This window comes from Hylobates moloch, unplaced genomic scaffold, assembly GCF_009828535.3.
Source record: "Hylobates moloch isolate HMO894 unplaced genomic scaffold, HMol_V3 SCAFFOLD_9, whole genome shotgun sequence".
Lineage (NCBI taxonomy): Eukaryota > Metazoa > Chordata > Mammalia > Primates > Hylobatidae > Hylobates > Hylobates moloch.
Genome location: NW_026652284.1, coordinates 118178145 through 118205487, shown reverse-complemented (window position 1 = coordinate 118205487; position 27343 = coordinate 118178145). Strand labels below are relative to the sequence as shown.

Sequence of the window (27343 nt, the reverse complement as noted above, 5' to 3'; positions counted from 1 at the left end):
AAAAAAAAAAAAAAAAAAAAAAAAAGCTAAGCATGAGTTAGAATTGTATTCCTAATGCAATAATTCTTTCCCAAAAGAATTTTGAGGGTGATGCCCATGGCTAAATGTCACATAACACCAGGAAACTTAACTCATAGGGGAAGGGGAATTATGCATTTGATTGGAGTAGCATTTCCTCCAATTTGCAGCTAACTATGATTAGTTCCTGCAAATGAGGCTTTAATTGGACCCACTTTGAACTGATGAGCAGATCATGGAAATGTTTCTTATGTCTTACAGGTGGATTCGGTCACACTTGGGTAAAGAGTAGAGGTTAGTCTATGACCCAGCTGTGCCCCAGCTTTTTCCTAATGACATATTATCTCAGGATGGAGAGTCTGGAGGGAAGGGTGTTTATTATTTCCTAATATAAGGGTAAAAACTGCTCAAATCATACAAATTATAAAAGACATGTCCTTAGTTGGTCTTTTATTTTTTCATCTCCTTATAAATGACATAAAGTGTCAGTTTCTGCTTTCAATAAATGATTTCCTTTTAAGCACACAATTTAAAATATTTTTATAAAGGCTAAACCATATTGTAGAATTTATTAGAATAAATAACATAATAGTAGTAACACAATGTTAATTGTTCTAGTTAACATAATTAATAAAATTAATGAGAAACATGATTCTGAAGATAATTATTCACTTCAACAAGCAGTTATGGAGCCTAAAGGCCAGACACTGTGATTCACATATATGATCCCTAAAATAAATAAGGCAAGCTTCTATTCTCAGAAAGTTCACAATCTAGTGGGAAAGATACAAACAAAATGATTTCAAAAACTAGGATAAGTGCAGCACCATGTTACAGAGCCCCAGTGGTGTCTAAGTAATATTTGACTGCCCATCTAGGTTGTTTCCTGGTTCAGAATCCCGGCCCATGGGTAACTGTGGGATACAGTGCAGCCCCTGCAGCCCAGGCCATACCATGCATGAGTCTTGGCACCAGTTACATCTCCCAGGAGGAAGGCTCATCTCTTTCTATTTTGTAAATGGCTTAGTGTATTTAAGCTTTTGTTTATGGTGGAGAAAAAAAGAAGAAGGAAGAAAGGAAAGGATAAAAAAACAGAGGGCAGGAGGGAGGAAGGGGGATTGTAAAGACAGGAACAAAACAAAAAGAAGAGACAGGTAAGAATTCTCTCCTATGTGAGAGCTGGCAAAGTCCTTACCAATCCACGGTTGGCAAACTTTTCTGTAGAAGACCAGATAGTGGACTGGGCGCGGCGGCTCAAGCCTGTAATCCCAGCACTTTGGGAGGCCGAGGCGGGCGGATCACGAGGTCAGGAGATGGAGACCATCCTAGCTAACACGGTGAAACCCCGTCTCTACTAAAAATACAAAAAATTAGCTGGGCACGATGGCGGGCACCTGTAGTCCCAGCTACTCGGGCGGCTGAGGCAGGAGAATGGTGTGAACCTGGGAGGCGGAGCTTGCAGTGAGCCAAGATCGATCGCGCCACTCCACTCCAGCCTGGGCGACAGAGTGAGACTCTGTCTCAAAAAAAAAAAAAAAAAACAGATAGTGAATATCTTTGGTTTTGAAGACCATATGGTCTCTAAAGCAACTGCACGGTGCTGTGGCTTCTGTAGACTATATGTAAGTGAATGGGCATGAGTCCATTCCAATTACATTTATTTACAAAAACAGGCAGCTGGTCTGCAGGCTATAGTTTGCTGACCCATAAATTCTAACTCATTGTTATCAGCCATGCAGCTGGGCATCGTGGCGCCTTTTCAGCCCTTCGCCAGCATCTTGGTACTTTCACATACATCATCTCATTTAATTCTCACCAATAGCCCTGTGAAAAAGGCCTTGTTCTGGTATTTTCTTTTTTTTTTTTTTTCATTTTATCAATCAAGAAACTGAGATTCAGAGACATTAAGCTGGAACAAGGTCCCTCATTAAAAGTGACAGGTCTTGGAGATGCCTCATTTCATTTTCAGGCAACATTCTGTTTCTCAGCTTTCTGAAACATAACAGGTGCTCAATGCTGCAGCATAGACAATGGGTGTATCAGTGAAATTAAGCAACTTACTCAGGGTCTGTCAGTAAACAGGGGCCAGAGCTGGGACTAGAACACAGCGTCCTGAATCCTACTCCCATTCCTTGCCCAAGACCCTTGATAGGCCCACCTTGCTCAGGCTCTGGCACATGCCTCAGTGTGTCTGGGTGGAAACCTTTCCCAGACAGGTTGCCTTAGTGAATTTGGCTGATCCTGACATTATTTCAAATATGAAGTTTTAATCTATCTTTTTAAGCTATGTGAAACATGTTTTTCCTGAGCTGTTGAAATAAAATGACTGCTTTGAATATTGCGAGAATCTGGATGAATGCCAGAGAAAACAATGCAATTCTAATTTGGTGGCTTTTCAAGTTTTCTTATAGAGCTCACTGGGGGAAAGATGCTGTAGTTTTCTCCTTTTTTTTCAAGCATGAACTGAATATTTGCCACCTGAGTTGACAGTTTCAGCAATTTGAGATGAATTCATCTCCAAATACACCTAATTTTCAGTCTCATCCAACAGCCACAATTCATTTGCTCTGACCATTAAAACAAATGCCAAAGAACAATGAGCTTAGCAGCTCAGTGATATAGGCAACGGTTGGCACCGTCCGAGGGGCACTGCTCCCTGGGGCCTGGGACTCCTCTCTTCATTTTGTGAGAATGTTTAGGCATAGGAGGGAATCCGAACAAGTAAATAAGAACAGGCACAAGGACTCCCAGATTCAATTGAGAAACAGACAAACTTGGCCTTCGGTGCAGCCGGGTTTTTCATCCAATTCCGTGCAATTCACTTCAGCTGAATCCCTTATATTAAATTCAGTGTTATTCCAGAGTAGACCTGATGTGGGGAAACAGAAGGAGGCAGGAGATACTGGCTTTGATGTCAGACCTGGATTTATTCTCAACTTAGCCACATGTAAGTGGTGCAACCCTAACTTATATAATCTCACTCAACTTCAATGTGTTCATCTGCGAAATGGGAAAAATGATCCTTGAAGTACTGAAGCAGAATTTCAAGCAGGTAATGTGTATAAACATGAGTGGTGAACAGTCAACATATTAAATATCATTTTCAACCCCTTCCTCTCACTCTCAAAGAAATAGACTGTAGAGAGACACCTACGCTGCTTCAAAACAGAACCAAACACAGCTCAGTGTTCAATCAAGGGAAAGCTGTGAGAGCAGTGTGGAAGGACTGAGTTTTTTTCCTGGAATGATCAGGGGAAGTTTCACATAGAAAATAAATAGCATCATAAAATAAAATAAGAAATAAAAATAAAATAATAAAATACATATTTATGATGTTATTATAATATATTATAAATATATAATTTATATAATAAATATGTAAGATATATAAATATATAATAAATTTATAAATATATAAATATGTAAATATACATAAATATACAATTTATAAAATAATAAAAATAAAATAAAACATAAAAATAAAAAATAAAATACATAGCATCTTACCTGGGCAAAGCAAGGCATGAGTAGGACAGAAATGCTTGTGCGAATGGAGGGGCTAGTTCGGGCTAAAGGAGCAGCCTAAGAAGCCTGCAGCTGTGTGGCTGGAGGAAAGTGTGAGCAGGAGGGAGTGAGGAGGGAGGCCTCAGAGGCAGGTGCAGGCTGGGATCTGGGGAGCACTGGATTCCAGAGCAAGAGAGTTGTCTTCATTTTCTTGATTTTTGTGGTGCACTGTGGAACTTTGAATGGGGCGGTGCAGGGGGATTTGAAAGCCAACACTCAGAGGCAGAAGATTGTATGGTTGCAGCTGCAGTTGTATAAGAGAAATTCACTTTTAAAAATGTATCCAACATATATCCTTTACAAACCTATGATTTATTTTGCTTGCTAGTGTTGAAAAGGACACATAGGTGCCTTCTTTCCTGGAGTTTAAATTTTGCCAGGGCAACAGGCAAGCAAGAGGTGAATAAACAAGTATAAAGAGGTGAATAAACAAGAAAGACTTTCAGGTAGCAAAAATGCCATGCAGACACTAGGTATTATAGGTGTGAGTGAAGTGGGTGTGGGTCTCTTATTTAGATCCAGGAGATAGGCAGGTCCTGATGAAGAGGGGCCTTTTGAGCTGAATGCTAAGAAGGGAACATCTCATGGAGAGTTGAGGTTGGGGTGCTCCAGGCAGTGCCTGGGCTCTAGGGCCCTGTGTGCTTGCGAGGCTGGAGTGTTGGACCTGAAACGCAGTGGTAGGTTAGAGCTGGGTCTCGTTGGCCATTGAGGGCTAACACAAGGAGTTTGGATTTTCATTGTTAGCATAATAGAGAGCAGAGCTGATTTTAAAGCGATGAATGTTGGGATCTAGGTTTTATAAGATGACGCTGGCCCCTGTGGCATGTGGACTCTAGAGGGGTGTCTGTGACAGCAGGGCAATGTGTTATCAAGGCTGATGCAGTCACCTGGTTATCAGTGGCTTGAACTAGGGTGTTAGCAGTGATCATGGAAAAAAGTGACACTTTTGGAGTTTATTATTAAACAGAGCCCACATGGCTTCTGATGTGTTGAATGGTGGCTGGGTTGGGTGTAAAAAGGAGAAATTGAGGATGGTGTTAAACAAGATGACTAAGGTATGAGAGGACCAGGTTATGACACTGCCTGATACTTCTGCTATTGAGACAATTATAAATTTACTGGCACTCTGTGACTTATTCACTATTTTTCCTAAGGTTTTTATAATAGACATAGCACTCTCATATTTATTCTGTTGTATGCCTGCAAATCACTTGTGAGTAAAAGACTACTTATGCCCATTTTGCACATAAGGAAATTGAGTTTCAAACAGTGCAAATAGCCCTGCACATGTTCATTCTTAGGAAGTAGAAAGACCCAGGCCTCAAGGGAAGCCTTCTGACACTAAGCCCGTTGCTCATCTTATTACAACACAGTGTATATTAATTAACTAGAAACTCAAGGAAACCAGAACACATTACCTAAAAGGTACTGATTTTAAAGAGGAGCTAGCACAGTGAAAACAATCAGGACTTTAAAGTTAGTGAAACCTGAGTTCAAGCCCAGATCTGTTCATAACTTCCTTAGGCAAATACTAGCTTAAGCAAAAATTTAGTTTCTTTTCCAATTTCATCTGCAAGGTAGGGTTTGTAATACTCAAGTTGAGGGGTGATTATGAGAATTAATCCATGAATTAATATTAATATAAACTACCTAGAGCAGTATTTGACATATTTGACACTTACTATATCCCCACTTCCTCTTTTTCTAGGAACCAATAAAAAGAGATTTGTAGCTTATTAGTATTATCTCTTTTATATGGCTGACGTCAGCACAAACTTCATTCCTCAGTTCATAAGACCAATGACTTACCATAATGATAATAATGTTAATGATAGGGGTAATAAAAATAATAAGATATAATCTAAGGAGGCATGCTTATGGAATTATACAGATTTCTATTACTATAACTCAGCATTCCTTTGAAAGTCTATAGGGAGTATTACAATATTTATAGCTAAGAGCTATTAGAATTGTTTATGTGCCTAATATTGTGCTAAACTTAGCATGTATTTCATTTCTCCCTTACAACAAAACTCCATGAATTTGATTCCAATATTTTCCCCATTTTACAGTTGATGAAATAAAGGTGTAGAGAAAGAAGACAGGTTGTTCATAATCTCAGAAATACTAAGTTTAGAGTCACGATTTGATGTGAGAGCATCCGACTCCAGACCCTGTATTTTCAAGCCATCACGGTGTGCTCTAATGAGAAGGATGGATTAGGCCTTGTCCAAATGTCTTATATATACTGTGTCTTACATGCAGCAAATCTTCAATTAAATGTTCTAAGCTGCCTATTTGCCACCTATTATCTTAAGAAAGAAATTCCTTCCTGAATTTGGGTTTTTGGCCCACACTCTCCAGATATTGAAGCATTAATTGAGAGAATGTATCTTATCAATAGAGAATTCTGATTTGATATCCTCTCTTCTAACTAAAACCAGGTATTTAAACTTTTCATATCACAATAGCTCATATATACACTAAATACAATTCTAGTCACCAATGCCTAATCATTGATGACACCTTACATTCTTACATTCCTGTTTTTTTTTCCAAATGAAACACATCTGTGGAGTAAAAACAGAAGAAACAATTAAATACTTAGCTCTGCTATAGGAAGTAGACGATATGTGGCTAGAGCCAATTTCCTTTGTTGCAATATAAATGTTTAATTTGTTCAACACATATTTGATAAGTAATTAGGAGATGCAGACATTAGGGTCCAACTCAACAGCCAGTTTTGAGCGCCTTCTATTTGCCAAGGTGAACTGGAGCTTGTAGCTAAAATTTCAGTGCTTTGTAAATGGGATAGAATATATTTCCAAAAGACCAAAATACTTTCCACTATGATTTTTGAAGTGACTCATCCCACTCAAAACATCAGAAGTAGCTGCTTGGGGAATTGTCTCTATTACAAAATTAGTTTCTCTTGTTGCAAATGATGGTCCCGTTTTACAGCTCATAATGAATCATTACTGTTAATTGTACATGGAGTTTTCCAACCTATGTCTTTTTTTCCTACCATCTCTCATGTTTATCATTTTCCCAAATGGGTATATCCTCTTTTCAGAATGTTACCCTTTTCTAATATTTTCTATTTGACATCATGATAATAAAAATACATGTCATTTTATAAGTAGCCAGTATATGTTCAGGCAGGATTTTAGATTCTTTGCACACATTTATCTTGTTTAATCTTTGAGGCAACCCTGTAGGCAATTGTATCACTGTTTTAATAAATTGAAATGTACGCACACACAAAAAGTAAGAATTTGAGGCCCTGAAATGTTAGGTGACTTCCCCATGGCCATTTGTCCTGAAGAGTCACAGCTGAAGATCTGTGAGAGATGTTGCCTCACCCCAGTGGCCCTCTCTCTCCCTCTCTCCTTTTTTTTTTTTTTTTGACAGAGTCTTGCTCTTTTGCCCAGGCTGGAGTGCTGTGGTGCTATCTTGGCTCACTGCAACCTCGACCTCCTGGATTCAAGCGATTCTCCTGCCTCAGCCCCTCAAGTAGCTGGGATTACAGATGCCCACCACCATGCTCGGCTAATTTTTGTATTTTTAGTAGAGACAGGGTTTCACCATGTTGGCTAAGCTGGTCTTGAACTCCTGACCTCAAGTCATCCCCCCGCCTCAGCTTCCCAAAGTGCTGGGACTACAGGCGTGAGCCACCACGCCCGGCCCCAATATCCTTCTCTTTAACAGCAAGCCAGTCTGTGCTGCTTATGGTAGAAATGACCTTAGGAAGCATATGCTCAATATAGAGCAAATACAAGTACAGTGATTTTTAGAGATTTAAATTAAATACATTACCATAAATCAAACATCTGTTTTTTTTCTAAAGGTCAAGCAGTGGAGAGTTCTTGAGTTTTAGTGTCAAAGGGACCTAATTGCAAATGCTTGTTCTATTTTTTTTTTTTTTTGGTATGTAATTTTAGGCAAAATTCTTAGCTTTTTGGACTCAGTTTTTCATCTGTAAAACAAGGTAAGTGGTGCCTATCTTGGGAGATTTAAAGGAAAGTGTATTAAGTCAGCTCATGCAAAGCTCTCAGTCCAGGCGCGGTGGCTCACGCTTGTAATCCCAGCACTTTGGAAGGCCAAGGCGGGTGGATCACGAGGTCAGGAGACCGATACCACGGTGAAACCCCGTCTCTACTAAAAAAATACAAAAAATTAGCCGGGCGTGGTGGCGAGCGCCCCTAGTCCCAGCTGCTCGGAGAGGCTGAGGCAGGAGAACGGCGTGAACCCAGGAGGCGGAGCTTGCAGTGAGCCGAGATCGCGCCACTGCACTCCAGCCTGGGCAACAGAGCGAGACTCTGTCTCAAACGACGCGTGGCATAAAAGCTCTCAGCAGAGTGTCAGGGACAAAGTTATTCTCAGTTCCTGAACCTGACTAATAAGGACCAATTCAAGTCCTTTTTGTTTCTCCACAATTTCTTCAATGTGAAAAAAATTGCCGGTTCTTTCCCTTTTCTCTGACTTACCGTGGGCCAGGTGGTTTGTACTATTATAACACATCGTAAATTATTTTGTATTTAGTTCTTCATGCAGAGAGGAATCAGGAAGCCCAGGCCAGAAGAATCACCTGGATGGCCTGCACTGTCTTAAGCTAAATAAAATCACTGCTTTGTAAAACACTGCTGTAGGGGGATAGTTTGTTACATGGCATAACTATTGCATCGTTGAGCACTGGGTGTGGAGTTCAGAAAAGCTTTCTAAAGGAACCTATATCTTGAAGGATTTTTAAGCAGGACATTCCGTGATCACATTTTCTCTTTTAGTAAGATTTGCCTGTTTGAATAACAGACTACAGGGAGAGGAGTTGGTTATCAAGGAGACAAGTTACTGCAGCGGTCCGGGCCAAAGACTCCCAGTACTCGAAGCAGTTCAGTGTAGTAGGGAGAAGGAAGGGATGTATTTGAGAAATGTTTGGAATGCAGAATTCTCTCTGGAAAATTCCCTTGATTTTTCCCACTTCAAGTTCGAATGGTTCCCTCCCTCCTCTACTGCTTCCGGGGACCTAAGGCATTGACTTCAGCTTTCTGTGCACTGCCAGGAAGTCTGTGCAGGACACTCTCCCCACCACCTGGGGGAGGTAGAGGACAGAGAATGTGCCTTCTGCAGGCCGTGCCCGCCCTCAGCTGTATTCCTAGTAGTTTCATAATTCCTTACAAAATAAGTCAAAATGAGTTTAAAGTGAGTTATGCTGTCTTCAACTATTTTTTTTTTGTCTTTTTTCTGTTGTGGAAGAAAAAGGATTTTTTAGCAGAAGCCCAGAGTTTGGATGCTTCCTCCCATGGTCTTTGATTTTGGTGCTTAAACATCTCACTATTCGATTCTTTGAAATAAGTGCCCACATCTGCGTCTGCTTTTTTTTTCTTCTTCTCATCTTCAAAATGGAGTTCCAGCGTCTGTGCTGTTTGAAGTCATGCAATTCTGTACCTGAAGGCAGGCGACGATTCTAACATATTTCTTCAGGGAGACACACGTACGTTCTCTCAGTCCTGAGACTCGCTACAGAAAATTAGACACGAACTCGATACACAGAAATAACTCTGCAAGGCAAAGTGTTCTGTGGCTGCACCTCTGGACAGAGCCTGGCCTCCAGCTCATGTGGAGACCTGTATATATATATATAGACAGATCAAATCATTGCAAAGACAGCTTCTGGCCCTCAAAAACTGTCATTTTCAATCAGAGCAGGAGCTATCCGTGAAATTAAGAAATGCTAAAGAGGGTGAAGTCTGGAAGGAAGGGAGCTGTTCCAGAATTCAAACGGCTGGGATGAGCCCTCTTGAAGTTAATAATATATTAGAATAATTGCCTTAAAAATGTGCCAGTCATCGCTCTCTCTTGCCTTATGAGATGTGTCTGTGTGTTGCGTATGTGTGGGAGGAGGAAAAGGAAAAGAAATAGTAGAAGGAGGAAAGGGGGAGGAGGAAGAGGGAAGGAGGGGACAGAAGGGGAAGAAAAGGAGGGAAGAAGAGGAGAGGGGAGGAAAATATAGAATGGGATGGTGGGAGGGATTTTTCCCTCCTAGGTAAAGGAGAGGATTTGCCTTACATTCTAAAGCCGTCCACCTCGTAACGTTTCCCAGCAGGGTGACCTTTTGCCAATTTGACCTCTTTGGTTCTCAATTAATTATTTGTTTATTTATTTTTGAGACGGAGTCTTACTCTGTCGCTCAGGCTGGAGTGCAATGGCACAATCTCGGCTCACTGCAACCTCCGCCTCCCGAGTTCAAGCAATTCTCCTACCTCAGCCTCCCAAGCAGCTGGGATTAGAGGCCCCTGCCGCTACACCTGGCTAATTTTTGTATTTTCAGTAGAGACGGGGTTTCACCGTGTTAGTCAGGCTGGTCTTGAACTCCTGACCTCAGGTGATCCACCCACCTCGGCCTCCCAAAGTGCTGGGATTATAGGCATGAGCCACCACGCCCGGCTCTCGGTTAAATTGTTTTGTCAAGTGAGGTGATATATGCAAGTTCTCTTTGCCCTACTGAGTGATAGCAAGTGTCAAGTAATTGAGTGAATGAGACAGTATCTCAGCAACTCACTATATATTGTACAGGCAGAAAAGGCGATGGTTATTTGTTGTCAGTTACTCCTCTTATCAGATGGACAACCCTGACTTCCCAAACAGGTGAACATCAGCCTCAACCTTAGTCCAAGTTTTTTCAACCTGCATCCAAGTCCTTCAATTCAATGAATGAGACCAGACTCAGGAAGCAGAACATCTGAGTCTTATTTGTGCTCCCATCACTTCCCAAGTGGTTTTGGGACAATGTCACGGTTTTCTGATCTATACTATGGGTCATATGTTAATACATATCTCACAGGGTTACTCTAAAATTCAGATGAGATGGATGTGCAAATGGAGATGCTCTATGTAGATATTTACTGTTGCTATTGCCAGGAATAAGAAAGCAACTAAATTTCAGATGTCTTATCTACCCTCTTGCATGACCTCTTTCCCTTATCCACTAAATACAAGGAAGCCCTTTCTATCATTGGTGAAATATCTATTGGGATTCTTCCTTCCACTTGACTGTCTTTTTACAATAAAGGTGAGGTGTGGAAGAGGTAGTTAATGTCATAGATAAATGTAGGAAGTTATGGGGTATGTGTGAGTGTGCATTTTGGCATGGAATGTGACACACACAGTTCTTCCATGAATCCTCAAGCTTCTCATTGTCTTCTGCTACATGTCATATTGAGAAGTCTGGGAAACACAATCCATTTTGTCATTTAGATTCTATTCTAGATGCTTGGTATCTTGGAGACAAGACCTTTGTCTGTCATACTCACTCTGAAAACAGTTATGCTTCTAGTGGTTCAATTTGCTAATGCAAGGGTTGATTTTATGTTAAGCCATGCTGAGTAAGTGCCCCTGCCACAAGTCGAATGACTTGCACTCTTTTTATGCAGGAACAGTCTGAGCTCTTGATACGTTTTTGTTGAATGGATGATTGAATAAAAGTAAAACCTAAAGGAACTGAGCACCTACGTTAAGATTCTTTGACTTTGTGAAAATCACTTAAAAAAAATACCTTTCTTTGAGCTTTTTAAGATTTTATATACCGTTTTTTAAAGGGGATTGCCTATGACTTTCCTATTCTCTCAGAAAGACAAACACATTGTTAATATGCCCTGGCAACACAGACAGCGCCCTTTAGATTATATATTTAGATGACATGTAGATTATAGAGGACTACCCTACACCATCTATATAAAGTTCTGCCAAAAAAAGCCAACAACAATCAGCAGTTATTCAAGCTTTATTTTATTAAATTATGATATATTGTATTGAATATATTGCATGAAACGTTATCTTGTTCATTAATTGAGGTAAGTGAACATTTCTGTTCTTTTGTTACTCTGTACGCAGCATAAATTGTATTTTGTGGTATAAAGAAATAATTCTCCAAGTTACATATGATAGAATCTCTATATTGGCAGAATTCATTTGGAAAAAGTAAGTTTGGGTTGTTGTGTTCCACTGTGTGATTCTGGTTGTACCAAGACCACAGGGCTCTGAGAGCTTCCTACCCAGGCCATATCTCAGTGTTGTTTGCGCAGCTAGTAGTCTTGCTCCTCCTACACAAATAGCCCAGTTTACTGTTTGTTTGCTAAAAAACTTGTAGATTCCCTAAACCCAGTGTTGTTCAGCTGTGACGCAAACCCACCGATGTGTGGCATTTATCTGGGCCATATTATGCTTCCGTCTCCCTTGGGATTGGGAACAGTGGAAACCAAGGCTAATATGCTGATGACAATGTTGCTTGCTTTACGACGACTAATAAAGTCCTTTGAATTCCACCCAGACATCTTATGTCTTAGGTCAACCTTCAGGAAATGGTAACAGGTGAGCTCTCTGTAAGTAGGGTAAAATAAAATTTCAAAAATGCAATATTCTGTTGGCATGGAGTGATACAGGGTAACTTTCTGCCACTTATTTCTAAAGGGTGTAGTCTACCTTGCCGCAGGCTTTGGTATGGACCGGGGCAAAATTAGGATCTAAATTGGAGGGCATGGTTCTGCTAACAGGTCCTGCTTCAGCATTGTAAAAGGCTGATGAGAGAACTGTAGGCTGATTGAAGAAAAGTGCCTAGTAATTTTTTGTCCCGAATACACCATGATCTTTAAATATTTTTACTTTAAATACTACTAATATATCCTATAATTGAATATCTTACTATATTCAATGAATACTAGTATATTGTAAACCAAAGATAGCAACTATAAAACCTGTGTAAAGTTTGTAACTTTCTCATCCTTTTTAGTTTTTGTTGACCGCTTTCTCATTGAAAAAGCAGTAAAGTCTTGAAAACACAGGAGACCTGTATATTTTGGAAGGAGGCCTAGGGAAGTTTCGGGGAAGTGCCCACCTGGAGGCAGAGGTCGAGGAGGGTGCTAGAGGGCCGTGCTCTACTTCAGGTTCTGGCTTGCGGTGATGGCTCTGACCTGGGGGAGGGCTCCAGATTAGCCACCCAGGCCTCAGTAGGACAGACCCACTGGCCACAGCATTGTCTCTAGCGATGACTTCAGCTTTTTCTTCTCATATCCTCTCCACAGATAATCTTCATCATCACACTTTCTCATCTATGTAAAGTTTAAGGAATCTAGTGATAGAAACTTTGATTTTGACTTAATCCTGTCACATAACAGCTGTTGCCTCTGGAACAGTCATCTCCTCCCTCTACGACAACTTCCTTTTCTGTAAATGAGAAAAACATTTCTTGCTCAAAGGGTGCTTCAGAAGCCTGGAGGTTTTGCAGGAAAAATCCTATCAAGGATGTGCTCCAAGCAGATGATGCATTGGCGTTGGTGGTGGTGTTTTTATGAGATGATTTTGTTGCACAGGTTATGCTTGTCCTGCCCTTATTCCCCAGACCTTATCACTTCAGTGTACTCTTATTGACTGACTTCCAACTACCAGCACCTTAATTGCTTTGACAGGGATTTCTACAGAGCTGCACGCCCAGTAGAATGGCAGGCCCCACAGCCGCCCTCAAGCAAGTGATGGTATGAGTTGTTATATAAAGACATATTTCTTGAAAAATGCTAAGAGAGGGATGTTAAGCTTTTTCACCACAAAAATGATGGCTATGCAAGTTAATGCATATGTGAATTAGTATGATTTAACCAGTCCACAATGTCATATATACTTCAAAACATCATGTTGTACATGATACTAAAAATTTTACCTGTCAAATTAAAAAATGGATACATTTGGAAGAACAAAAGAAGAAAAATGAATTTAGAGTTGCTTGGCCTTCAGATGAAATAGTTTCTCCACGGGACTAAGCACCAGTTGTCCAGAGCGACTTGCTAACTCATCCTTTACTCTCTCCTCCTGTTCCCACTGTCCTGTCCTGGCTCTCTACAGCTTCCAAATAAAAACTTGCATTTGCATCCCTGATTTGAAGTCTACTCCTGGGAGAATCCAAACCTTCCCTCTTCTTATAATGCACATCTGTTATAAACCTTTGCTAAATTCAAGAGAAGAAAGCGCTTTTAAACATGGAAAGTAAGATGTGAAAGAGAATTTATGGACTGGGATTCAATTATATTAATCCACTCTCCGTGTGTCTTAAGTTGTTTCCTTGATGTAAGGAAGGGAACTTTATCAAGAAATCTTGATGCATTGCTTCTGCTGTTCCTGCCCCTTCCCTTTCTTTAAGGTTTTGGCATCAGAAAGTAGGGTGTTTTAAATAAAATACAGAGTTTACTTATAAAGAGGCTGAGGATCCTAGTGATTTAAGAGCATATTAGAGTACTAGGAACCAAAGCAAAAACTATTGATGGGGCTCAATAAGGGAAGGTATCAATATCAGCATTAGAAACCTGGACTAGTTTAGAAAATAGTGATCTTTTGTGGCTGGATGTGGTGGGTCATGTTTATAATCCCAACATTTTAGGAGGCCAAGGAGGGAGGATCGCTTGAGCCCAGGAGTTCAAGACCAGCCTGGACAAGATGGTAGGACTCTGTCTCTACAAATAATTTTGTTTAAAAATGTAGTTGTGTGTGGGGGTGCCACATAGCTATAGCTCTAGCTATTTGGGAGGCTGAGGCAGAAGGCTCTCTTGAGCCAAGGAGTTTGAGACTGCAGTGAGCTATCATGATGCCACTGTACTCCAGCCTGGGTAACAGAGCAAGACGCTGTTTCTTAAAAGAGTGAGAGAGAGAGAGAGAGAGAGAGAGAGAAGAAAATAATGATCATTTATTGTGAAGAATCCTAAATGTTTTATTAATCTCTTATCTACTGTGACTACGTTTTGGGAATCAATATTTGGAATCAAGAATTAATTGGAGAGACTCATTTTCACAAACATTTTGTAATTCTTGATATGACCATATACTCCTCAATTATTTTTAATTTCAATACCATCACATATCAGTTGAAAACCATATGATGTGTTTGACGTTCATCTTCTCAAGTGGCATTCTCTCTCTCTCTCTCTCTTTCTCTCTTTTCTTTTAGAAATGTGGTCTCATGGCTGGGCGCGGTGGCTCACGCCTGTAATCTCAACACTTTGGGAGGCCGAGGCAGTCGGATCACGAGGTCAGGAGATCAAGACCATCCTGGCTAACATGGTGAAACCCCGCCTCTACTAAAAATACAAAAAATTAGCCGGACATGGTGGCGGGTGCCTGTAGTCCCAGCAACTCGGGAGGCTGAGTCAGGAGAATGGCATGAACCCGGGAGGCGGAGCTTGCCGTGAGCCGAGATTGTGCCACTGCACTCCAGCCTGGATAACAGAGCAAGACTCTGTCTCAAAAAAAAAAAAAAAAAAAAAAAAAAAAAAAGAAATGTGGTCTCGCTATGTTGTCTAGACTGGTCTGGAACTGTAACTCCTGGGCTCTAGTGATCTTTCCACCACAGCCTCCCAAGTAGATGAGATGACAGGTGGGAGTCACTGCACACAGATCATTTTCTTTTTTGATAGATGGTTCATTATTTAAAAAGCACCATGACCAGATTCCTGTGCCATGCTTCAAGCCTCCTAAAACACCTAGATATTATTTATCTCTGCTCTTCTAGATTTCTCCATCCACATATCTTTACTCATAATGGGCTGTAACTGACCTTTCAACCAAGATCAACAGAAACGCCATCCTACAAGTATGAGAACCTCATAGCTCTGTATGTTCACTCATTCATATTTCACTCTTGTGTCAGAATTTCCCATTTTTTCCTTTTATTTACCCAGTGGTTAGATTCTTGAAAACTGGTGGGTATCTAGCAACACTTCATTTAAAATAGATAAATGGATGTCCTCATCAGAAACACAGATAAATCAGAAAATATATTCTGGTAGTTTATTTTTGTTTAAAGCCAGTGCTATCCTTTACTGGTTGCTATTGTAACTGATTCTCAAGTTGACGTCATTGCTATCCCCTGGCTTTAAAAAGTAATAAAGCCCAGTGATCTCAACTTTACTTCTCTATCCCCTACTTTGGTCTTTAATTTCACCACAGAATAGATACTCAAAAAATAATTATTGAGTAAGTGGATAAATGGATGAATGTGAACAGTGAACAATTTAGGGAAAATAAATTTTAAAAATGTTTATTGAGAAACAACCAAAACTGCTAACAATGTATGACAAAGACAGACACATCTGACCACTCCACTCCTGGTACAACTATTCTCCATTGCCGGTCTTTCAGGACAGTCTTGGGGAAATGCAGAGATAATTCAGAGTAGCACGTTGATCTCCATGTCTTTGTCACATGTTTCTCTGATGGTGCTTTCAGTGAGATGTGGTTAGCAATCCATTGTCTGAGGTCTGTTTTTTTCCAGTGTGGTAGGGAACCTCAATATTGACTCCAAAGGACATAACCTTTCGTGGTCTTCTTCTGAGAGTGTCCCTGTGATATTAGATGATGTTCTGCAGAGATCACAAAGAATAAACTCACACATATGTACCATCAGGCTGCAATGGGAAGTTAGGGGCAAGCAGAAGGGGGATCATGTACTTGGATTAATGTCATGCTGCATTTGTCTATACAATGCCTTCTCAACATTTCACAAGCAATGCAAAACATAGGAGTATGCAATCCACATGTTTATATTTTAAAAGAGTTGAAAATGGAAATTCAATAGTTGTCATATAAGAGGCTGGCATATACATTACTACATGTCCTTGCAGTAAAACTTACCAAGTACTCTGTAACTATCACCCCCAAAGTGTAAATATGAAGCTTTCATTTATAAAAATTACATATTAAAGACATAAAACCACCAAAAACCAACCTAACTGTCCTTGTTTTCAATTAAGTTGGAATATTGTTGAGGAGACCCAAATTGTATTCCCAGGCTTGCTGATTAATTTCCTCAGGTTGGCTCTATCATTCATTTCCATAACTTTATTATTCAGGGGGAGTGGGTGTATTGCTGCAAAAGAAATAATGATTCAGAAAGGTAATTCTATCTCGACACTTTTCCAGGACTTTTTGCAGATGCTTCATACCTTAACCAAGACAGGAGAAATAAGAGCTTTTGAAAGATAATTATAACTTCTTTCTTCCCTGTCCATGTTATTGATTCTTCATACATAATAGTAAAGGTGTTTCAATGAAATAGCCAGATTTCAAGTACAACTTACTAGTTTTTCTTTTTTTATTGTTCTGTTTTCTTTAAAATTTGCTCTCTTTTCCTTGGTATAGTATTTTTCCTCCTTTCCTTTCTTCCTTCCACCCTGTCTTTCTGTCTACCTATTTTTCTTCTTCACAAATTCATTCATTTTTAGTTATTTTGTATTTTTAGCATATGGCTTTATTATCTTTTATTTGCCATTGTTATGTTCATTAGCTTTAAATTTATGATTCTTGTTTTTTCTTTTTTTGTTTTTTTTTTGAGACAGGGCCTCATTTTGTTGCCCAGGCTGGAGTGCAGTGGTGTGGTCTCAGCTCACTGGAACCTCTGCCTCCTGATTTCAAGTGATTCTCTTGCCTCAGCCTCCTGAGTAGCTGGGACTACAGGTGTGCACCACCGCGCCTGGCTAATTTTTGTATTTTTTGGTAGACACAGGATTTCACCATGTTGCCCAGGCTGGTCTCAAACTCCCGACCTCAAGTGACCTACCCACATTGGCTTCCCAAAGTGCTAGGATTACAGCCGTGAGCCACCGTGCCCGGTCTGATTCTTAACTTTTAGTTCTTTATCCTCTTCTCTCTCATCATCATCTTCCACAGTACACTCCTATGTCCCTGATCTTGTTCAAGATATGATGCACCTGTAATTTGGGGATTAAATAATATTATTAATAGCTCACCCTCACCAGTCCGAAAGTGTAACTGGAAGAAAGGCTTTTGGGGAACTGCGTTCACTCATCAAAACCCCATGTTTTCTCCATTTCTGCCCAGCAGTCTCATTTCCAGGCAGATCACTCATGTTGTCACAGTAAAGCAGGGGTGCCTCCTTCTCCTGTCCAGAGGGAGTCCATACATCCATACTTCCTTTTCTTTCTTCACTTGATTTCTTTGCTTTATTTTTTTTTTACCTTATTTTCCAGTTTTTACTTAATCATGATTTTCTTTACTGTCTGTATTATTTTCACGTTCTATTTTGCTTTTGGTATTTCTATTCCTTTCTTAGGTTTCTTTTATTTTTTCTTTTACTTTTGTGTCTTACGACTTTTGATCACTTGCATTTGTTTTCTCATTGTTTACATTCCTTTCTTACTTTTCTTTCTTCCTTAACTACATTTTTATTTTCTAATTTGTTTTCCTTAGTAATTATTTTTTCTTTTGATTTTAATGATTTCCTTTGCCTCCCTCTCTCCTTAATTTTCACTTTCTCTGTTCTTTCCCTTTTTTTTTTGCCTTCATTCATCCACATCCCCTTCTAATTTTTTTCTTTTTCTTAACATTATTTCTGTTTCTTTACATTTTCTTTTCTTGACTTTCTTTCTCCCTTATTTTTTCTTTACTTTCTCTTTTGGGTTATTTTTTGTCAGCACTTTCTTTCCTTTTGCTTTTCATAGATTAGCCTATGATTTTTAATTTTATCTAAGATTTATATACTTCCATTTTTCTCTAGTTTGTTGATTCTTTTCTTAATTTTTCTATATTTATACATTATTTTGCTTTATTTTTCCAATTAAAATATTTCCTTACATTTTTTACATTCTTGCATTTTTTCACATTGCATAATTATTTTCCTTCTATTATCTTGTGTTTAATTTTTAATTCCTATTTTTATATTTTATCTCACTTGCATTTTTTATAGATGTACTGCAGTGCCATGCTGGGCATCTTAAAGAACAAGGCATTGTCCTCTGCAGACACCCGGGCTGCAGACTTCAAGGACTGGAAGAAGAGCTTTGCGTCTTCTCTCTTCTCTATACAGACACAGTCTGTAGCAGCAAATGTGTTACAGATGAAGGACAGAAGCTGGGGTAAGTTGGTGCTCATCCTCTCTTCTTATGAAGATGAGAGCCACAGCACCCCCTCAGTCCCCAGGCCTGGTTTTCTCCCATTCACCATGCTGTTTTCCAAGTTGAGGCTTTTAGGGCAGTAGGGAATTCTGCCTTGTTTTAAATGAACCTCTCCAAACTGCTGCTGCTGCTGCTTTAAAAGAGAAAAAACATAAAATCTTTTATCAGAAGACAGAGCATTTTATTTCACACTAAACTCGAGGTGTATAATGCATTTATCTCTGTGAGAGGCAGGCACCTCACTGACATAAATGCACACCAAGGGGTGAATAAATGATTATCATATTAATTTCTCAGAGCTCGATGTTTTGGGAGAAAAGTAGAAAGCTTAAAAGCTTGAGATTCGTAACACAGAGAGAGCCCTGGGAAGAGAAAAGGACAGAACACAGAACCCGGAGAGAAACGGCTTCTCTGTCTGGAGATTATAAGATACAGGCTGGATTCACTGAAAATGGCCACTTTCACGTACAAAGGGTTTAAGAGCTTACATGGCACATTGGCACACATTGTACTTAACTTATTGAAATTGCTTACAACCTATTCCACCTTTATCAAATGCTTTTCAAGGGCATAGTATGAAGAATACAGTACTGTTAAAAATAAAGGAAAGACAAGTCCCTGTATTCATAGTAATATTCTAGTTGAGGGATGAGAGAACATAGACAAATAATTGCATTCTGTGTAGTCACAGGGTAAAAATACATTGACAAAGAGGTAGAGCAGAAGAGGCAGATAGAGTGTCCTGCAGAAAAGAGGAACTGTGTATACTCCTTTGAGAGGGCAGCTACAGAAGCTTTCTGATAAGGTGACATTTGAGCAGACAGAGAGAATGATCCATGCCTGAGTGTCTGTGTTGGGGAAGGGGGAGGGATTGCAGGGCTAGGGAGTAAGTTTGGGGATCCTAGGATTGCAGAGCTAGGGAGTAAGGTTGGGGGTCCTATGACAGAAACAAGGAACAGCAAAGGGGGTTAGTGTTGCTGGAGTGGAGTGAGAACAGGAGACAGTTGTAGGGGAAGACATGGGGAGGGTGGCCTGGAGCTGACCATATATAGGCCTTGAGCCCATAATGATGACTTCAATGTTTACTCTGAGATGAGAACATCATTAGTGATCTTGAGCATAGACATGCTATGATATGACCTTAAATGAAGAAGGAATGTTCCAGATGTTGTTGCAAATAGAACAAAGCAGAGTAAAAGAGGAGGCAGGTGCCCAGTGAGGAAGCTTTTAAATTTCTCAGGTGGTAGACAGTGGTTGAAACTAGGGTGATAGCCATGAAGACAAGATTCTGAGGACAATTTGAAGATGGAGTGGGTAGACTTTACTAGTGGATTGGATAATACACGAAATGTGGGAGAAATAAAGAAATGCTAAGTTATTTCAAGATTTTTTTGGTTTACCATCTAGGAGGATGGAGTTACCACTAATTGGGATAGTGAATGGAGCCAGGGAGGAGAAAACAAGCAGTAGTGAATCCAGATCCTGTGGGACATAAAGTTTGCAGAATTTGGCAGCTCTCTTAAAAAACAACAACAACAGAAACTCTCAATTAGCTACTGGAAGTTAGAAGGAATCAGTGCAAGTGATGGTCCTGAAGCTTCAGCTTCATTAGCTCCATGCTAGATCTTCTGAAACTACCATTTCAGATTTGGGTATTTTGAGCTTGAGTTACTGTGAAATATCAAAATAGAGCTGTTCCCTGTTAGCTCTTTATTGGAATCAGGGTTAATAGATTTTAGTGAGAAAGTTCTCATCTTCTAGAGGACATTAAAATTCTGGAAATAGACTGAACAAAAAGCCAGAGCTACGAGCTTTGGGTACTCCAAGGTTTAGATACCAGGAAAATGAGGAAGAGGCCGCTATTGAGGTAGGAAGAGGACCAGTACTTTCCATTTTTGGCAAATGCAGAGATCAACTCCTGCAGTCTGAGTAGGATATGGCATCTCTCACAATCACTAATGGCCAGTGAGGAAATGCTTATAAATGGTAGCTGCCATTTTTTTCCATGACTTGTTCCTATCATGCCCACCTTGTTGACATAGTTTGTTTCCACGAGTACTTCTTCGTCAGCCCTTTATTTTCCTTTTACTCATTGGTGCTGTTTCCTCTGAAATTCTATTTTGAAGTGCCAAGAGCTCAGTTCTGAGTATCTTTTCTCTATAACATTCTCTCTCATCCAGTCTTATGTCATAAAGTAGAATCATATCTACTCAAGACTCCAGATTTCTCTCTTCAGTGCTGACCAGTCTCCTGAAGTCCAGACTCATTTAGAAAATCTCCTGTATGACAGTTGAACATCGCGTATGAACTTACACTAAACTTTAAAGGCCAAAAATAGAATTACTGATTTTTGTTGATAAAACTCTTTTCCATTTCTTTCTCGGTAAACTGCTTACCACACACCCAGTTAGCCAAACACAAAACAACAGGTTTTCTTGATTATTTTCTTTGTTTCACTCCAAAATACAAATCTGCCAGCAAGTCTTATGTGTCTATTTATTTGCATTGCCATTGTTAACCCACTGGCTTAGGTCAACATCATCTCTTACTTGGACAACTACAGAAGCCCTACTTCCCTCTGAGCTACCTAGATCCCATATTTCACCAGAAACCAGGTGGATGATTCAGACTATGGTTTAGGTTGTGTCACAGCAGTGATGAAAAGCTATCAAGAGCTTGAATTTTACTTATAATAACTGCAAATTCCTGGCCATGGCCAAGAAGTCCATTGCCCAATCAAAGATCCATCTCACTGTCCTTGGTCCTTCCAAACATGGAAGCTGTTTGAAAGTGGAGCTTCCTGTGCTCCACCACTCTGGCTTAATTTCTATTCTTTGAAAAAGTTGACTCATGAGGTTTCAGCCCAAGGGCCCTTGTTTGTTCACCTCCTGGCCTGGAGGGACACTTCTCCCAGATTGCTATATGGGCTATGCCAGGTTTTCACGTAGCTTTCACAGAACATCCTGTCTGAAGTGGCATTTTCTGCCTCACCTCACCAGTCTGTCATGCTATTCTGTTTTATAGCATTAATACAACTCATCCTTTTCTTAACTTTTCTCCATGAGTTATTTGTTTTTTCTTTCCTTGTTTCTTATCTGTCTCATGCCTCCCTCGTTCTGCAATAGAATCTCCAAGAGAGGATTCTCCTCTGCTTTTCTCTGTGCTTTTTCCCTGGGAAGGAACCTCTACCTGGTACAAAATAAGCATTAAAATATTTATTTAATAAATGCTCAGCTATCAAATTGAAGATCTTGGAATGAATTCCAACTGTGTCATTTGGCTATTTAATATTTATTAATGTCATGGATACTTTAAGAGGTTCTGGAAATACCTTGAAAAAATACCCAGTTACTCACCTCAAATACTTTAGGGTTAAATTTGGAGACACACACGTATAAATGGGCTGGTTTAATCCAGTGTATTAATTACAGCCAAAGGAGAGGGAACAATGATATGTATGGGAATACAGAAAAGATGATTCAACTTTAGGAAGCCCGGGAATATTTCAGGGAGAAAGTTCCATCGAAGCTGAGACTGTAGAATGAGGATCAGTTTCAGGAGGTGACGGTGTATTGATTTGGGGGCACATCTTATTCCATGTGCACAGTCCTAGATATGAGGAGGAGGTTTGCTTATGTGGAGAGCTGCAACCTTCTCATTGTGTCTGAAGCATTTGTGACAAAAGGATCCTCATCAGAGGTCAGTTACAGTGAGGTGAATCTAAGATCACCAGGCTAAATGAAAGATCGATGTGATGAGGTAGAGGAAGAATAGTGCATGCTACAGAGGATAGTGCGTGGTACACGTCCCCAGGGCATGCATGAAGGAAACATTAGTTGGAGGGAATGAGAAGCCATGTAAGGAGAGCAGACAAAGGTGAGACAGTCGTGGAGCAGAGTTTATTGAGGACAAAGCTTTTGAAGCCCATCTAAATATTCTTTCCACCCATAGGCATGTCTCCATGGGGCCAGGGATACATATGTGACTTCAGTCACCTCCCTAGAGATTTTTAGAAATGGGGAGGGTAAGACGACCTCTACTGTAAGGGGCTCAACAAAACCAAACTGAAATTAATAGTGTTACAAGAAGCAGGACAAGTAATGTCTGGAGATTTGGTCCCAGTCCTGCCTTTTTGATGGGAACTTCAAAATTCCAATCATATTTCTGGTAGCCTTGTGATCTTGTTGTTGTCTGACTTGAATAGTAAGTTTGGAGACAGCTAGGTCCCCACAATTTGAAGTAGAATTTATCTGATTTATTTCAGACCCACATCCAGGTGGAAACATCAGAAATAGAATTTTGCTCCTTTTATTTTATGTTTTGTTTGTTTGTTTTCAAGTAAGAGAGGGTGAAAGCAACATGAACCACAAGTGAAAGCTTAAAACTGGAAATATTTTCCTCTGACCCCTAAGGGTGAGGAGTTCTCATCTTCGGTCTGGCTCTGACTTGTGAACCTGAACATATTCCCCAGGCGTCCTCATTGGATCCCCATCGCCTGAGCATGAAATGGGCTCTGGAACACATGCTCTCCAATTCCTTCCTGACTCTGCTATTCTAGGTTTCAGCATAGGAGTGCCCAGATGCTGAGAAATGTGAACATATGGATGTATTTCTGACCTGCTGGAGTACACGCTGCCTCCTTAGTTACCAGGCAGAATGAGCTCATTACTCAGGATTTCACAGATGTCTCAGGTCTTCATTAGGAAAACTATTTGGATCACAATTTCTTAAAAGCTTTTCGAAATATTTTTCTTTGTCTCTGATTTGATTCTTGTGCCTTTTAGTCTTTGGTGGGGGCAGGGTAAAAAGAGAGGGAAAAAAAAGAAAATTACTCCCTGACATAAGCACTTGTTACAGAAGGAATACTGCCGTAAGTTGTATTATGTGGAAAGTCTTTCAAAAGTATTAAGTTCAGATTTAAAAAACATTTAGAATTGCCTGCTTGCTGACCAACCCCAGGATAGGATGCTGGGGTTACAAAGGATAATAAAATATGGGTTCTATTCTCTAGCAGCTTATGACCTGCTATGAAAGTATCACCAACAGCTTAGAGTCTGTTAAATGTTAAGAGAAAGGTAAACATGGTTCTATGGGAATTCCAAATGGCCCAGTTTCAAGTTTGAGGGTTATAATATTTGCCCCAGGAATCTCTCATGGATTCCATGTGATTTAGACAAGACCTTGTGTATCGAACTGTTTTATAAATATGTGATGAGGGACATATCTTTTTTTTTTTATACTTTAGGTTTTAGGGTACATGTGCACAATGTGCAGGTTTGTTACATATGTATCCATGTGTCATGTTGTTTTGCTGCACCCATTAACTCGTCATTTAGCATTAGGTATATCTCCTAATGCTGTCCCTCCCCCCTCCCCCCACCCCAAAACAGTCCCCGGAGTGTGATGTTCCCCTTCCTGTGTCCACGAGTTCTCATTGTTCAATTCCCACCTATGAGTGAGAACATGAGGGATATTTATGAGAATGATTCCATTTCATCCATGTCCTACAAAGGACAGAATCATTTTTTATGGTGTATATGTGCCACATTTGCTTAATCCAGTCTATCGTTGTTGGACATTTGGGTTGGTTCCAAGTCTTTGCTATTGTGAATAGTGCTGCAATAAACATATGTGTGCATGTGTCTTTATAGCAGCATGATTTATAGTCCTTTGGGTATATACCCAGTAATGGGAGGGCTGGGTCAAATGGTATTTCTAGTTCTAGATCCCTGAGGAATCGCCACACTGACTTCCACAATGGTTGAACTAGTTTACAGTCCCACCAACAGTGTAAAAGTGGTCCTATTTCTCCACATCCTCTCCAGCACCTGTAGTTTCCTGACCTTTTACTGATGGCCATTCTAACTGGTGTGAGATGGTATCTCACTGTGGTTTTGATTTGCATTTCTCTGATGGCCAGTGATGATGAGCATTTTGGCATGTGTTTTTTGGCTGCATAAATATCTTCTTTTGAGAAGTATCTGTTCATGTCCTTCACCCACTTTTTGATGGGGTTGTTTGTTTTTTTCTTGTAAATTTGTTAGAGTTCATTGTAGATTCTGGATATTAGCCCTTTGTCAGATGAGTAGGTTGCAAAAATTTTCTCCCATTTTGTAGGTTGCCTGTTTACTCTGATGGTATTTTCTTTTGCTGTGCAGAAGCTCTTTAGTTTAATTAGATCCCATTTGTCAATTTTGGCTTTTGTTACCATTGCTTTTGGTGTTTTAGACATGAAGTCCTTACCCACGCCTATGTCCTGAATGGTATTCCCTAGATTTTCTTCTAGGGTTTTTATAGTTTTAGATCTAACATGTAAGTCTTTAATCTATCTGGAATTAATTTTTGTATAAGGCGTAAGGAAGGGATCCAGTTTCAGCTTTCTATATATGGCTAGCCAGTTTCCCCAGCACCATTTATTAAATAGGGAATCTTTTCCCCATTTCTTGTTTTTGTCAGGTTTGTCAAAGATCAGATAGTTGTAGATATGCAGCATTATTTCTGAGGGCTCTATTCTGTTCCATTGATCTATGTCTCTGTTGTGGTACCAGTACCATGCTGTTTTTGTTACTGTAGCCTTGTAGTATAGTTTGAAGTCAGGTAGCATGATGCCTCCAGCTTTGTTCTTTTGGCTTAGGATTGACTTGGCGATGTGGGCTCTTTTTTGGTTCCATATGAACTTTAAAGTAGTTTTTCCCAATTCTGTGAAGAAAGTCATTGGTAACTTGATGGGGATGGCATTTAATCTATAAATTACCTTGGGCAGTATGGCCATTTTCACAATATTGATTCTTCCAACCCATGAGCATGGAATGTTCTTCCATTTGTTTGTATCCTCTTTTATTTCATTGAGCAGTGGTTTATAGTTCTCCCTGAAGAGGTCCTTCACATCCCTTGTAAGTTGGATTCCTAGGTATTTTGTTCTCTTTGAAGCAATTGTGAATGGGAGTTCACTCATGATTTGGCTCTCTGTTTGTCTGTGATTGGTGTACAAGAATGCTTGTGATTTTTGTACATTGATTTTGTATCCTGAGACTTTGCTGAAGTTGCCAATCAGCTTAAGGAGATTTTGGGCTGAGACAATGGGGTTTTCTAGATATACAATCATGTCATCTGCAAACAGGCACAATTTGACTTCCTCTTTTCCTAATTGAATACCCTTTATTTCCTTCTCCTGCCTGATTGCCCTGGCCAGAACTTCCAGCACTATGTTGAATAGGAGTGGTGAGAGAGGGCATCCCTGTGTTGTGCCAGTTTTCAAAGGGAATGCTTCCAGTTTTTGCCCATTCAGTATGATATTGGCTGTGGGTTTGTCATAGATAGCTCTTATTATTTTGAGATACGTCCCATCAATACCTAATTTATTGAGAGTTTTTAGCATGAAGGGTTGTTGAATTTTCTGCATCTATTGAGATAATCATGTGGTTTTTGTCTTTGGTTCTGTTTATATGCTGGATTACATTTATTGATTTGTGCATGTTGAAATAGCCTTGCATCCCAGGGATGAAGCCCACTTGATCATGGTGTATAAGCTTTTTGATGTGCTGCTGGATTCGGTTTGCCAGTATTTTATTGAGGATTTTGGCATCAATGTTCATCAAGGATATTGGTCTGAAATTCTCTTTTTTGGTTATGTCTCTGCCAGGCTTTGGTATCAGGACGATGCTGGCCTCATAAAATGTGTTAGGGAAGATTCCGTCTTTTTCTATCAATTGGAATAGTTTCAGAAGGAATGGTACCAGTTCCTCCTTGTACCTCTGGTAGAATTTGGCTGTGAATCCATCAGGTCCTGGACTCTTTTTGGTTGTTAGGCTATTGATTGTTGCCACAATTTCAGATCCTGTTATTGGTCTATTGAGAGATTCAACTTCTTCCTGGTTTAGTCTTGGGAGGGTGTATTTGTTGAGGAATTTGTCCATTTCTTCTAGATTTTCTAGTTTATTTGCATAGAGGTGTTTGTAGTATTCTCTGATGGTAGATTGTATTTCTGTGGGATCGGTGGTGATATCCCCTTTTTCATTTTTTATTGCATCTATTTGATTCTTCTCTTTTCTTCTTTATTAGTCTTGCTAGCGGTCTGTCAATTTTGTTGATCTTTTCAAAAAACCAGCTCCTGGATTCCTTAATTTTTTGATGGGTTGTTTGTGTCTCTATTTCCTTCAGTTCTGCTCTGATTTTAGAAATTTCTAGCCTTCTGCTAGCTTTTGAATGTGTTTGCTCTTGCTTTTCTAGTTCTTTTAATTGTGATGTTAGGGTGTCAATTTTGGATCTTTCCTGCTTTCTCTTGTGGGCATTTAGTGCTATAAATTTCCCTCTACACACTGCTTTGAATGTGTCCCAGAGATTCTGGTATGTTGTGTCTTTGTTCTCGTTGCTTTCAAAGAACATCTTTATTTCTGCCTTCATTTCATTATGTACCCAATAGTCATTCAGGAGCAGGTTGTTCAGTTTCCATGTAGTTGAGTGGTTGTGAGTGAGTTTCTTAATCCTGAGTTCTAGTTTGATTGCACTGTGGTCTGAGAGACAGTTTGTTATAATTTCTGTTCTTTTACATTTGCTGAGGAGAGCTTTACTTCCAACTATGTGGTCAATTTTGGAATAGGTGTGGTGTCATGCTGAAAAAAATGTATATTCTGTTGATTTTAGGTGGAGAGTTCTGTAGATGTCTATTAGGTCCACTTCATGCAGAGCTGAGTTCAATTCCTGGATATCCTTGTTAATTTTCTGTCTCATTGATCTGTCTAATGTTGACAGTGGGGTGTTAAAATCTCCCATTATTATTGTATGGGAGTTTAAGTCCCTTTGTAGGTCACTCA

At 39.8% G+C, this 27343-nt stretch overlaps 1 pseudogene; it reads left to right on the top strand.

The window, feature by feature from the left end:
• The window catches only part of LOC131384168 (uncharacterized), a 266466-nt pseudogene that overhangs the window by 221555 nt on the left and 17568 nt on the right, over nucleotides 1-27343 (top strand).